The sequence below is a fragment of the Schistocerca piceifrons genome, chromosome 2 (assembly GCF_021461385.2).
Source record: "Schistocerca piceifrons isolate TAMUIC-IGC-003096 chromosome 2, iqSchPice1.1, whole genome shotgun sequence".
In the NCBI taxonomy this organism is placed as follows: Eukaryota; Metazoa; Arthropoda; class Insecta; order Orthoptera; family Acrididae; genus Schistocerca; species Schistocerca piceifrons.
Genome location: NC_060139.1, coordinates 798,247,727 through 798,261,532, shown reverse-complemented (window position 1 = coordinate 798,261,532; position 13,806 = coordinate 798,247,727). Strand labels below are relative to the sequence as shown.

Sequence of the window (13,806 nt, the reverse complement as noted above, 5' to 3'; positions counted from 1 at the left end):
CAGGTACCGACCGGCCGCCGTGTCATCCTCAGCCTACAGGCGTCGCTGGATGTGGATACGGAGGGGCATGTGGTCAGAACACCGCTCTCCCGGAGCCACTACTTCTTAATCAAGTAGCTCCTCAGTTTCCCTCACAAGGGCTGAGTGCACTCCGCTTGCCAACAGCGCTCGGCAGACCGAATGGTCACCCATCCAAGTGCTAGCCCAGCCCGACAGCGCTTAACTTCGGTGATCTGACGGGAACCGATGTTTCCTCTGCGGCAAGGCCGTTGGCCAGTTGGACGTAAAGTCCGAAACAAAAACCTGTTGGTGGAGGGAGATGGATAATCCATCGATGGTTTCTTCATGAGCACGACTGCTCGTTGAACTCGGTGGTAACTCATCAAAGTGGAGCTGTCACCGGAACTGGTTCGATATCCGGAACTGTTGGCTTCCTAAATACTGGCAAAGCAGAAGGTTACGGCACCTTAGAACACATAATCGGGGTAAGGAAATACGTAGTGCGGTGACGGTGGCGCCGCCTGTGGCGATTTTGGCACCGCCGGTGAGAGTGGAGCCTTCCGCAAGCCAGACAACAAACGCTGTTACGAAACCTATTTTTCTTTTCAGCCTTCGATTGGTCCTGAAATTAAAACCACAGAGAAAATTCGATGAAGTTCTGCGCAGATGAGTTGTACAATGTCTTTAGTACGTCGGTCAATCGCGTCACGTCGTACTTTCCGGTTCTGGGCGCGCAGAGAGCACGTAAAGATGTCTAGATCAGTAATGTCTCCTGCCCAGTGTGAAGGGAATGCTGAGAGATTCAGCCTGATTTCATACCGCCCACACAACGCAATGGCCAACGGCCTTGCCGCAGTGGTAACACCGGTTCCCGTCAGATCACCGAAGTTAAGCGCTGCCGGGCTGGGCTAGCACTTGGATGGCTGACCATCAGGTCTGCCGAGCGCTGCTGGCAAGCGGAGCGCACTCAGCCCTTGTGAGGCGCACTGAGGAGCTACTTGATTGAGGAGTAGCGACTCCGGTCTCGTAAACTGACATACGGCCGGAAGAGCCGTGTGCCCTCCGTATCCATATCCAGTGACGCCTGTGGGCTGAGGATGACACGGCCGCCGGTCGGTACCGTTGGGCCTTCCAGCGTCTGTTATGACGGAGTTTACACAACGCAACTGTCATACGTGTCCGTCTTCATGACAATGGTCAGCCGCAAACTGCAGGTGCAATAAAGACGCTCTTGTAGCATTTTCGATGGGAAGTGCTTGATCACCCGGACTAGGTTCCTTCTGACTTTCATCTCCTTACTCACTTGAACCACTACGACACCATTTTGGAGTAGACAACGAGCTGCAGTCCAGCGTAGGAAATTGGCGGTAAGCACATGTGGCTATCTTCCATGACGAGAGTAGTGTGCCGGCCGCGGTGGTCATGCGGTTCTAGGCGCTCAGTCCGGAACCGCGCGACTGCTACGGTCGCAGGTTCGAATCCTGCCTCGGGCATGGATGTGTGTGATGTCCTTCGGTTAGTTAGGTTTAAGTAGTTCTAAGTTCTAGGGGACTGATGACCACAGATGTTAAGTCCCATAGTGCTCAGAGCCATTTGAACCATTTGAGTGTACCACGCCATGAAAAATGTCTAACGCGGAGCGGCGGCTGTGTAGAGATGTAGCCGGAAGGTGTAGCTAAATGTTGCAAGTAACACACTTTTTATTTCCACTGTAGTTTCTATTTCGAGGCCGATCGGAAGTTGAAAAAAAATAAAATAAAAAATAAAGCCCTCGTATTCTGACGCTGACGTCTGCCGTATAGGCAACCCGGCAGATCTGGCTGTATACAGGGTACACAGCCATGGAACTGCTATTTCCAGAAAACTACAGGAAGTGGTGCTCTTTCTTGATACTGCTGAGTGACTCTATCTTCCATATTTATAAGCAAAATGGCCGGTGGTTTATTGCATACAGATATAGTAATCGATGGACGACAGGAAGCAACATTCATTCCACGATTAAGCTACATATACCATATAGTTTAAAGAAAATGGTACTCACCTATAATTCTTAAAGAAATCGCTCTCCCTGAGCTCAGTGAATACTAGACTCCATCAAATTATTGCGTCATTTGTAGTGTTCGCTTTGTTTGACACCTACTTGCTACAACCAGCTCGGTCACAGCGGCCGGCTACATGATGATTTAGGCAAGCAAGAGTTTATTCAGTTTAGTGCTTCGTGGATGAACTACACTTCTTCAGCGTTCTCTCAGTGAATCCGACTGGCAATTGTGGCTACTTCCACTGATTGTCCGGCAGTCGTATAGACACAAAGTAACGGGGCTTAATTATGCACAATACGTTTCATTTGTTTACGATGCGGGTCAACTCCAATTCCTGCGTCCAATGTCGATCGTTTGCAGATCTTCCTGCGTTTCGCTACAGTTTTCTTGCTTTGCGACTTCTCGTTATGCAACGGCACCATCCGTGAAAAGCTTCATGGTACTTCCGACGTTATACACTAGACCATTTATATATCTTATAAGCATAATGGTCCTACAACATTCTCATGAAATAGTCTAAGGTTTCTTTTATGTCTGAAGATTTCTCTGCATTAACATAGCTTTTCCGGTTAAAACTTTTCTTTCAGAATTATGAAGACTGCACCAAAGAATTTAAAGTTCATCAGGGAAAATGAAATTGTCGAGAATGCCCCAGGTAATTGTGATAGGACTGCTATTATTTTCTATATACATAAATCACCTGGCGGACAGGGTGGTCAGCAATCTGCGGTTGTTTGCCGATGAAGCTGTGGTGTACGGGAAAGTAGTCGAAGTTGAGTGACTGTGAGACGCTACATGATGACTTCAAAAGTGGCTCTTAGCACTATGGGACTTAACATCTGAGGTCATCAGTCCCCTTTACTTAGAACTACTTAAATCTAACTAACCTAAGGACATCACACACATCCATGGCCGAGTCAGGACTCGATCCTGGGACCGTAGCACCAGCGCGGTTCCGGACTGGAGGGCCTAAAACCGCTCGGTCACAGCGGCCGGCTACATGATGATTTAGGCAAAATTTCTGTTTGGTATGATGAAGGGCAGCTAGTGCTAAATGCAGAAAAATGGAAGTTATGCGGAAGAGTGAGAAAAACAAACGTGCAATGTTGGATACAGCATCAGCAGTGTCCTGTTTGACACAGTCACGGCCTTCAAATATCTACGCGTAACGCTGCAAAGCAGCATGTGAGGATTCTAGTAGCGAAGCCGAATGGCCGACTTCGGTTCGTTGGGTTAATTTTGGGAAATTGTGGTTTATCTATAAAGAAGACTTCATATAGGACGCTAATGCGACCTATTCTTAAATACTGCCCGTGTGTTTGGGATCCGCATCAGATCGGATTAAAGGAAGACATGAAAGCAATTCAGGGGTGGACTGCTATATTTGTTAGTGGTAGGTTAGAACAACACGCAAGTACTACTGAGATGCTTGGGGTTCTCAACTAGGATATCCCTGAAGAGAAGGTGAAATTCTTTTAGCGAAACACTACTGAGAAAATTTAGAGGACCGGGGCTTCAACGTGAATACAGAACGATTTTACTGCCACCAACATACATTTCGCTTAACACCACGAACACAAGATACGAGAAATTAGGGCTCATACGAAGCACATAGACATCCGTTCTTTCTCGTTGACTTTGCGACTGGAACAGGAGAGGAAATGACTAGTAGCGGTATTGGGTACCCTCCGACACGCACCGGTGTAGATGTAGATGTAGAATATTACTAAAGCAACTAAAAACATAGTGCATTTCAATACAAATATTTTTTAATTTATGTACATAATAGAAGTGCGACTTGTGGTTCCCGTCAGCTGTACTCTTCGTATTAGATCGGGTTATATACTTATTTCATTAGTAATATCAGTTTATATGAACTAAAACAATACGAAACTAGACTACAGGCGCCAAAACGGTCGCAATAATGTCCTTTCACGTCAGGAGGACCAATACTTTCTTATTACGAAATGAACTGCCAAGAGGTACAACAGTCTTTCACTGTTTTCTGTCCTCTTCAGGCAAAGATGAATTATCACGGCTGAAGAGATTCCTGTGCTATGGACGAGGAACACAAACGTTCAGTCAGTATGGCAGTGCATGAATTGAGCTCCTTGCTGTCTTATGACTGTAGGAAGTGACAGGGCTTTTAAGTTCTGACAGACAAGAAAGGTTTAAGCGATTTATAATAATGTTAAAAAAATTTTGTCTTTGTCTGGAGTTAGACTGATTAATATGTAGGCCGAGGAAATAAGTAAACAGGAAGCAATTTCGTTGCCTAAAGACCTGTGCAGAACTGTTTCTCCTTCTTTTCCTTGGGTATATAGAGATACGTTTCTCTGCTACATGTGAATCACGACCAAAAAGTACTTAATTCAAAATAATTTATTCCTCTAGTGTTCAGTACGCGTACGGCGAATTAATCATAAAAAATTCTTATGTTAATTCTTTGTCCCTTTTTATGTCGGTGTGTTATCTTGTCATTCAGGAAGTTAGATATGGAAACTGTAAGGAAAACCGCTGTTGCACAGAAGTAATATTTCTGAGAAGTTTAATTAGGGAATATCTTCAACGATTATACATAAATTACATATGTTAACAGAGCAGAGCAGCTGCGAAGCTTATCGTGCAGAGAGATTTGCTGATACAAATCAGTATTAACGGTGAACTAAAAACCAAACGTAGACTGCATCTTGTAGTCTTAGTAAACAGTAATTGCGTTTCTCCAATCTGTAGTAACAATTTGACAGTTTGCCCCAATCTACCACGGCGGCTGCCGTGACATTCATTATGGCTTACTTTCAAGGAGTAGTCTCTCAAATTTAGTTTTTAAGTGCACTTTTTCAACCAAAGATTAACAGGATGGTGTGATCCTTTTAGTCTATTTGTTAATCTTCTTAACAGACTATAGGCAACTATAGGTTGATTTCTTACAAGAGCGATCATTCGGCGCTGAATGACGCCATCATGAATCTGTACTATTTAGAAAAAAAGATGTAGATTGAAAGATAAAACTGAACTTGGACATTCAAATTACTGTTCAGACAATCCTAACCAAGGCCCATTTACAGTAACTTGCAAGCCATTCTGCCTCACTTTGCACTCCAGGATATTCGCAATTCGGCGGCTATCTGCTGACTGACTGCAGTCTTCTTGGCGCGCTTAATTCGCTTCCTCGCGCCTTTTCCTTTGGCGCGCTAACAACCCCGAGACATAGACGCACTTTCTTATTTTTTTTTCTTTTCCTTTTCGTCAAAATTTTGACTATCGTTTATGAATCAGCGAAATTACAAAAATTACAAAACTGTTTTTTACAAATGAATTACAATACGAATATTCCTTTTAATAAATCTCAAAGATATAGTTGAGAACACGCAATATTAGTAATAATACGTATATATGAATTTAGATGGCATATGTTAATGTTACAGCATCAATGACATAAAATATTGATTGCCGGCAACTTAACCTTTCTTTTTCTCCGGGGACACAAAAGTCAACAGCGCGATGTAGTAGCAAGAGGAATTCTCTTATCCAGGAAGCTCTTTACCGTTGCTTCATCACGACGTGCGCTGAACTTCTAGAATGAATCCCAAACCGTTGCACGGTGTGTCACTGTTCACTATTGACTGAATCTGTCTATCGTACGTGGACATTAAACCAGCCGTGCAACTACGTGTGAAGTTTTAAAGATCACGTCATCTCCATCATTCAGTGCTCACAGACTGAGCACAAATCGTCTCGCCCTCATTCTTGCGAACTTCTGGGTGAGGGTAGCTCATCAGCGAGGTGACGCAGTGGCTAAAACACTGGACTAGCAGCGGTCCAAACCCTCGCGAGATATCTCTAAATCGTTAATAGTGAATGCTGTGATAGCTGGCTTGAAACCAGTAGCGCAGACTTTCCTTCATCCTGGTTCAGTCCCTGTTTCTATTCCGGCTATAATATCGTCGTCCACGACAGGACATTTTCCATAATTTTCCTTTAGTATAGCGTTATTAAACAAAGGGGAAGCATATTCTACATCCGCTTGCTTTTTTCACAGTTCGAGTTAATGAGCTAATAAAGAAGTTGCTATCGCTTGTATGTTACTTTCAGTACAGCAGCCGCCCAGCAGCGCTTAGGAGAGAAGATTGCTACTTTCCAGGCAGAGATGGGAAAATTTTCTTAGCTGTCGATATGTAAACTTTTGTATGAATCGATGAATGATATCGATGCTAACGACACGTCAAATGTGAAACTGATAAGTTTATTTGACTTGTCTAAAACAACCTATTTTCATTGCTTCTAAAACAAGGAAAATTAATAGAGATAGTTGAGTGCACTAAACCTAAACTGTCGCAGATATTTCTTCTAAACTGAAAATAATAATCGGAAACCAGAAACATTAACATTTTTCAAAGTTCTTCGTAGTATCGCAGTTCAGTGTTGACCAAAGGAATAACACTTCTGTTCAAAGCAAATAAGTTGTGATGTGACTTTGTACTTGAAGGACCGTTCCAGTCCCTGGTCCTGATGAGAACCTACAAGACATTTTTAATTTGGTTGAGATTTTTTCGAGGTGAATTCCAAATCAAAACTTGTACGTTTTGAACATTGCTAACTAAAACGTAGACACAGCAAGAAAATGGGTTTGCTTTGTATGCTTAAGCATCCTGCTTAATTCCTTCGGAATAGTAGCTTTCAAATTGGTGGCTGAGCTTTATATGCGTGACGATGCGTTTACTGACTGGGGAAACTATTTAGCTGTTGAACTGTCGTTCTTTCTCCTCTTTTGCAGACTCCATCTCCGTATTAACCAGCATTGGCGGTGACTCAGGCTTAGAAACGTTATCGCTTCTCACAGTGTTTGGAAGAATACAGAAATCGGTCTATCATGTAGAATATGTATTTACAACGTGTCCTTACGTTATGTCATTTTGAGAGTTTCACCGTCGAAAATTCCTCTCATTTGAAGCTCTTATCTCACACGAGCACTGGCATTTACTGGGCGTTTTGTGAGTTTAACAAGATTTCCACTCTTATTTATGAAGTCCTATATCAAAGTGATACTAGAATCACGTATTGAATCTTCGTTTTGTTAATTTCATTATATGGAATTTCTGTGACACAGTGATTACATTCATCTAGTACCCAGCAAAAGTACACAGAAATAGAATTACGGAAGCCCAGTATATCGCGGAAATGTTTTCATTTTGTGGACATATCAACATTAAATCATTAATGCATGAATATGACATAATTCGCGCGAAATATTGAAATTGTATGTACGTCGATGTAACGATGGTATCTCTATTGGCGAGGTGGGGCATACCAGAGGACTGGTATAGCTAGTTCGGTAATTTCTTTTTTCTTTTTTTGCAATACCATTATTTCAAGTATGCTTCGTATTTTCGGTCAATTAGTTTGCTAGCTACGGTATTTTGTGGAAAAGTAGCGTCACTAACATGTGTTAGCTGTTTCCGTCGGGGGTGCAATATTGCGATGGATGAATAAGATGGAGATAAAAGGGAAACGAGCAAAGAGTGGCCGAAGTTTCAGGAGAAGGAGAAGGGAGTGAACCGAAGACGCTAAAATTGTGGAGGGAGGGGGCGAAAAGAGTAGATGAAACTCGAGAGTGGACTGTTTTGAACAACAGTCCCGTGGCACCTGCCTCTCCTTGGAACTGAGACGTTAATGCTGCGAGATACATAACTCTTGTTATACCAAGAATGAAGAGTATGTTATAGGTTTATTGTTCTGCGTGTGGCGACATTAGATTGACCGGAAATGAAACAACAAAAACCAATCGGGCTATTTTTGTAAAAAATCCGATTATGGACTATGTGCTGTTGCAAGCTTTTAATGTGTAGTACCTAACATAAATATTGAAATGTGCAATTTTTAATTCATTGTGAAGTCGTTTTGAACTCAAAAAACGCTAAGTAGCGACGATTGAACAAAAAAATGTGCTGATGTTGGCAGGGAGGAAATGGGAGGGAGGAGGGAAGCACGGCAAGAAGTTGACATTTACCCTGTCCGCCAGGTACTCTCGTTACGCTACTGATGACAGGACGTCTATTAAGACATCGGGGAATAACTTCCTCAGCACATGAGAGAGCTGTAGGGGGCAAAAATTGAAGAAGAAGAAGAGAAATAATAGTCTACATACGACACATAGTAATGGACATTCGTTGTATATCTTCAGCTACACCTACACCTCGCAAAACACCTTACGGTGCGTGGCGGAGGGTACGTTGTGTACCGCTGTCACTTCTCCCCTTTCCTGTTCCAGTCGCGAATGGTTCGCGGGAGGAAAGACGTTGCTAAGGCACAGCTTCAATCTCTCTGATTTTCCCTTCGTGGACCGTTTGCGAGATATCCGTAGGAGGAAACAGTAAACTGGTTGACTCTTCTAAGAACGCACACTCTCTCAACTTCAACAGTAAACCACCGCGATTCGAAACGCCTCTTTTGCACGGTCTGCACCTGGAGTTCAACATTTCGCAGTGCTATAAGAAACAGGGAGACGTTCTCAGCAACCTCTGACGCTGCTGACATCCCCAGGGCGATTCAACCCTAAATGAAAACGAGCTCATCCGTTTGGAGTGTAGGATAGCCGCAATTTTTGCTCTGGTATTCAGAGTGGAACGACTACGGACCTTTCAAAGCGATATAACGAAATATGAACGTGACCAGAAGCAGCAAGTGATGTTTATGCTTAACAGCCCTCCTGTTCCAAGCCCTTCTGGGACGTGATCGCGGGGGAATGCGACATTGAGACACATGCGTGAATAAAACGGCGAAGAGTCTTTATAAGGCCTTCCAGTTCGGTGCTATCCACACACCTTTGTTGAGCACTTTACAAATATATCTTTACAGAGGTAGACGGTCGCCGATTACTTGGAGACTGAACTATTTCGATAACCCTGAGCTGAAAGGCGATGAGACTAGCGCCTGCTGGCCGCATACGAAATGCGGTTGTTGAAGAGCATGCCTGTCACACGGGTGCCTAGTAATCAGTGACTGTCTGTCTCTATACAGGTACATTTTTAAAGTGCTCAAGAAAGGTGTGTGGCCCGCATCCAGGGCGTTGCCTATCTGGTGGCTCGGGGAGGGGGGGGGGGGGGGATCTTAGAGGAACACTTTGCTATTTTCTTCATGCACGTTTAATGTCGCAACGGAGCGAGGTGGCGCAGTGTTTAGCACACTGGACTCTCATTCGGAAGGACTCGTTTCCTGCCATCCTGATTTATGTTTTCCGTGATTTAATAGGGCACGGCCGACTTCCTTCCGCATCCTTCGCTAATCCGAAGCGGCCAGTGACCCCCAAATCAACCAACCAACCATTCAATGTCGCACCCCTCCTCCATCCCACTCCTCACCACCACGCCGCACGAGACCACGAAGTAGAAGGTTTCAAAAAGCACCTTCGCTGCTTGGGATCACGTTCAAATTTCATCGTATTGTTTTAAACGGTCCATAGTTGTTCCACCCGGTATACCGGGGCAGAAACAGCAGCCGTGCAACACTCCTAAGGGAAGCGATCACGCCCAGTTTGTTTGCAGACCCATGATGTCGTTAGAGAGTGGACGAATCGTTCGGGGGTGTCAGCAGTGCCCAAAGTTGCCAATAACGTTGTCCCACAGCGAACTGTCTTTTTCGGGCATGATGTGTATGGGAATCAGGGCGCTGATGACCTCGATGTTGAGCGCCCATAAACCCCAACACACACACTGTATGGGAATCGAGGCCCCACTGGAAGGGACAGTTTCATTGACGCCCTTAATGCCGCCCATGAGGCTTGTTCGTGTCGATACCGGGCGGCGGTGTGTCTGAAATGTTTCCCTCTGCCACTTGTCAGGTAACCACGTGATTCCAGTGCTAGGCATCGGGGTTGTGACCACCGTCGCAGAGACGTCAGAAGAAGGAATGAAAAGTAACACGGGGTGTGGCGACCTTCCCACTGTGTGACACGTCCACTGTGGCGTTGCGCAAAATTGTGGTGCATTTTGGACCTAATGTGACCTCATTAATCCACCTTACACCACACATGAACTTGTGAGCTCCGGACTTCTTTTTCATGTGACCACACCTTGCTGTTTGATGCGTCAACCACGTGGGTGACGAAGCAGTGCCCTTTTGCACCAGTACAGAGGAAGGCTGCAGGCACCTTTCAGGCCGCGAGGTTTGAGGCGCCATGTCACGGACTGCGCGGTCCCTCCCGCCGGGGGTTCGAGTCCTCCCTCGGGCATGGATGTGTGTGGTGTTCGTAACTCAAGTTAGTTTAAGTAGTGTGTAAGTATAGTGACCGATAATCTCAGCAGTTTGGTCCCTTAGGAATTCACACACATTTGAACTTTTTTTTGCACCTTTCAGTCAGGTTTCAACTATCCGCGTCGCAATGGGAGACAATTATGGGATTCGAAAATATGACCCTTTGATTGTGTTGCACAGTCTATTTCCTGGGCCAGTTTTATGCCGAACGTTTGACAGGTAATGCAACGCATTTTGTTTTCAGGAAGCAGATTGGTTTTATTCAGGATTTCAATGCAGTTTGTTATCCCCACACTTTTGCCTACAAAACTCTGTTTTTCAACATAATCTTACTGGGAGCGCCCGTATGCCCGCATGGTACCACTGTACTGGTCGACGTCGGAGCCAACGCCTTGCTGCACCAGTAACTTCCCCGTAATTCAAGTACCGCTTCCCGCGGAGTGCATGCATCATTGGGCCAAACAGATTGAAACTGGCAAGTGCGAGAGGCTGTAGGGCGGATGAGGAAGAACAGTCCAGTGAAGTTTTGCGAGCTCCTGTCTGGTGCGCAAACTGAGACCTTGCGTTGTCGCCGAGAAAGAGTACTTCGTTTGTGTTTTTGTAGCGGCGAACACACTGACGTCATTTCTTCCCGCCACGTGGGAAATCGGACAGGTTGGCGCGATCTTGTTGCGATGATGAGAGACGCCTCGCCCAACGACTCACCTTGCTTTTGTTCACTGCCAGGTCTGCGTAGACTTTTCTACCAGCACCTATGAATATGTACAATGCTTTCGGTTTCCTCAAAATAAATTCAGTGACAGCTCTCTGCTCGTATCGTACCTCGGTTATAGATGGTATTTTGAGGGCTAGGTATAGCTTCGCCACCTATAGCAAGTTAATAGAACTATAGGACCAGAAGCGGGAATATTCCACGATGTCCCACAACAAATACCGCATTTTTTCGACCGACATAGGCCGAGAAAAAAAGTATGTTGCATTACTTATTGAACGCTCCTCGTATTCTGCCCACCCATTGTATGTAAAAGTGACTGAAATTACAATGAAATCACTACGCTTAGCTGCATACAGTCGTTGATATACGTCAACGGGGACAGTCGAAAGTGTGTGCCCCGACCGGGACTTGAACCCGCGATCTCAGGCTTACATGGCAGACGCTCTAACAATCTGAGCCACCGAAGACACAGAGGATAGTGCGACTGCAGGGACTTATCTCCGGCACGCCTCCCGCGAGACCCACATTCCCGAAAGAACAGATACCATCTTCATGTATATGTACAACTGACTGTCACAGAGGAAAATCTGCCAGAACGTATGAAACCAGTTATAAGACTTCTGACAACCATAAAAAAGATAAGGAAGTGATCTAAATCGGTTTCGATGTTGTGTAGTTCACGTGTAAATCAGGAGCCCAGCTGCAGATGGGCAATGAAAGCTGCGCGGCGCGATCGCGTAGTGATATCACCGATAGCAACAGGTGGACGTCAGCTGCACGCTACGTCCAACTGTCCGCTCGCGGCGCGCCCAGCGCGTCTTCTGTCGACAGTTGTTCGGAAGTGTATGCCGAACTGTTGAGCAGTTCCGCAGAAGAGTGCCGGATTCTGGCAGTAGAAGGCCATTTTTTAACCGTTTTTGTTCTTGCGATTTTGGATGCGAAAGGAGAGGAAATAAATAAGCGACGTGGTCATCGGTGCGTGAGTTAACAGCGGGTACACTGCGTATTAGGGAAGGGGAAAAAAAGAAAAAGGGCGGTGCACACACCTACGCACAGAGCGGCGGCGTCGCGCGTGCGCCGTGCTGTCGGTGCGGCGAGGGGTGGAGGGGCCGCACGTATAAATAACGAGGGGTGCGGACGTCCTTCCGGACGCGGACGCGTTATGAGGGCCGGCGCGGCGCTGCGCATGCGCGCCGCCGCGGGCCAGGCGGGCCGTCGCGCCGCCGCAGCGGCAGTCTGGGCGCGGCGCTGACCACGACGCCGGCCGACTGCCGCCGACCGACCGCTGCCCGACGCGGACTCCCCGCTGCCGGCGGCCGCCGCCGCCGCTGCGGACAACAGGTGGGCACAGCACCTCGCCGTCGCCACCACACTAGTAGACTTTGGGCAACCGCCGCGAGCGATCTGTTTGGCACATTCGTATATATGTCATTATTGTATTTGATAGGTAAATTAAAACCAGATCTTCTCAAAGGCAATGTCCCGACTGACTGACTCATTATTGCCCAGCACAAACCTCTCTGGATAGGAAGTTGAAATTTGCAGAGGCTGTTGGTCTTACACTGTAGGCGTCGTTTAAGAAGGGATCTTTCGAAATTGCAGCACTAAGGGGATGAGATAGGGGATGACAGGCTTTTCCAAAAGAAGTCGATACAAAGGATGCTTTGAAGCTAGCCCTGCGAAAGTTAGTATTTGGTTTCTCGCTTGGAAATAAAATAACGACTATTTCAGCATTTTTGGAAATTTAAGCCCTGTGGAGGTAAAATATTGGATGAAAGGTTTTTTTGGAAATAAGTATTAAAGAGGTACTAAAGTAATCCTGGAGTAACATCTAGAGGAAAACTGGCATTTGACTCCTCGGTTAGAAATTTAAAAAATACGTATTTCAATGTTTTTGGAAAATCAACCCCTACTGGGGTGAAATAGGGGATGAAATGTTTTATGAAATATTTCATTACGAAACCATTTTCGAAGCTTAATCCACGAAAATTTGAATTTGGCTTCTCAGTTATAAAAAAAATAAAAAGTGTTTTACTGTGCTCGGAAATTCAACTCGTTTGGGTATGAAATCGGAGAAGAAAGTTTTTGTAGAAATATTCCTTTATGCATTCATTTGTGAAGCTAAACCTATGAAAAATTTGTATTTGACTTCTTTGTTAGAAATATAAAAACACGTATTCCACTGTTTTTGAAAATTCAACCCTCAGGAAGGTGAAAAAGGATGTGAAATGTTGTTTGAAAATATTTCATTGTAAAAGCATTTTTAAACCTAAATCCATTAAAATTGGTATTTGTCTTCTCGGTTAGAAATGAAGGAATATGTGTTTTAGTGATTTTGGAAATTCAACCTCCTAGGGGACGCAAATAGGGGATGAAAAATTGTATGACATTATTCCATTATGAAAGCATTTTAAAACTTAAATCTATGAAAATTTGTATTTGGCATCTCCGTCAGGGATGAAACAACAGGTGTTTCACTGTTTTTGGAAATTTAACACTTAAATGGGTGAAACGGAATAAAAATTGTTTAAAGAAATATTTAGTGATTTTTTAAAAAATTTAAAGCTAAACTTAAAATAACTGGTATTTCACTTCTCGGTTAGATGTAAAGAATTGTGAGTTAGAAGACGATAGTTTCTATAGAAATATCACCACAAGAACGCAAAAGGCATGATTAACAAATATCCTTTGACTCCAGCTACCAGAATCGCTTTTTGATCAGAAGTTCATTTGCGAAAGACCATGCTTCAGGAGACTTAAATAGCCTCAGAAGTTTAGAAGCAGTCGGCGATTTGT

The 13,806-nt window shown here is 44.8% G+C and overlaps 1 protein-coding gene and 2 pseudogenes across 1 annotated transcript in view; 2 read left to right on the top strand and 1 right to left on the bottom strand.

Annotated features, from left to right (window-relative positions):
- Positions 1-13,806, top strand: part of LOC124775864 (1-phosphatidylinositol 4,5-bisphosphate phosphodiesterase epsilon-1-like) — a 447,016-nt gene that overhangs the window by 30,261 nt on the left and 402,949 nt on the right. The window lies entirely within an intron of this gene.
- On the bottom strand, positions 157-274 carry LOC124778604 (annotated as a pseudogene).
- LOC124778899 lies at positions 838-955 on the top strand (annotated as a pseudogene).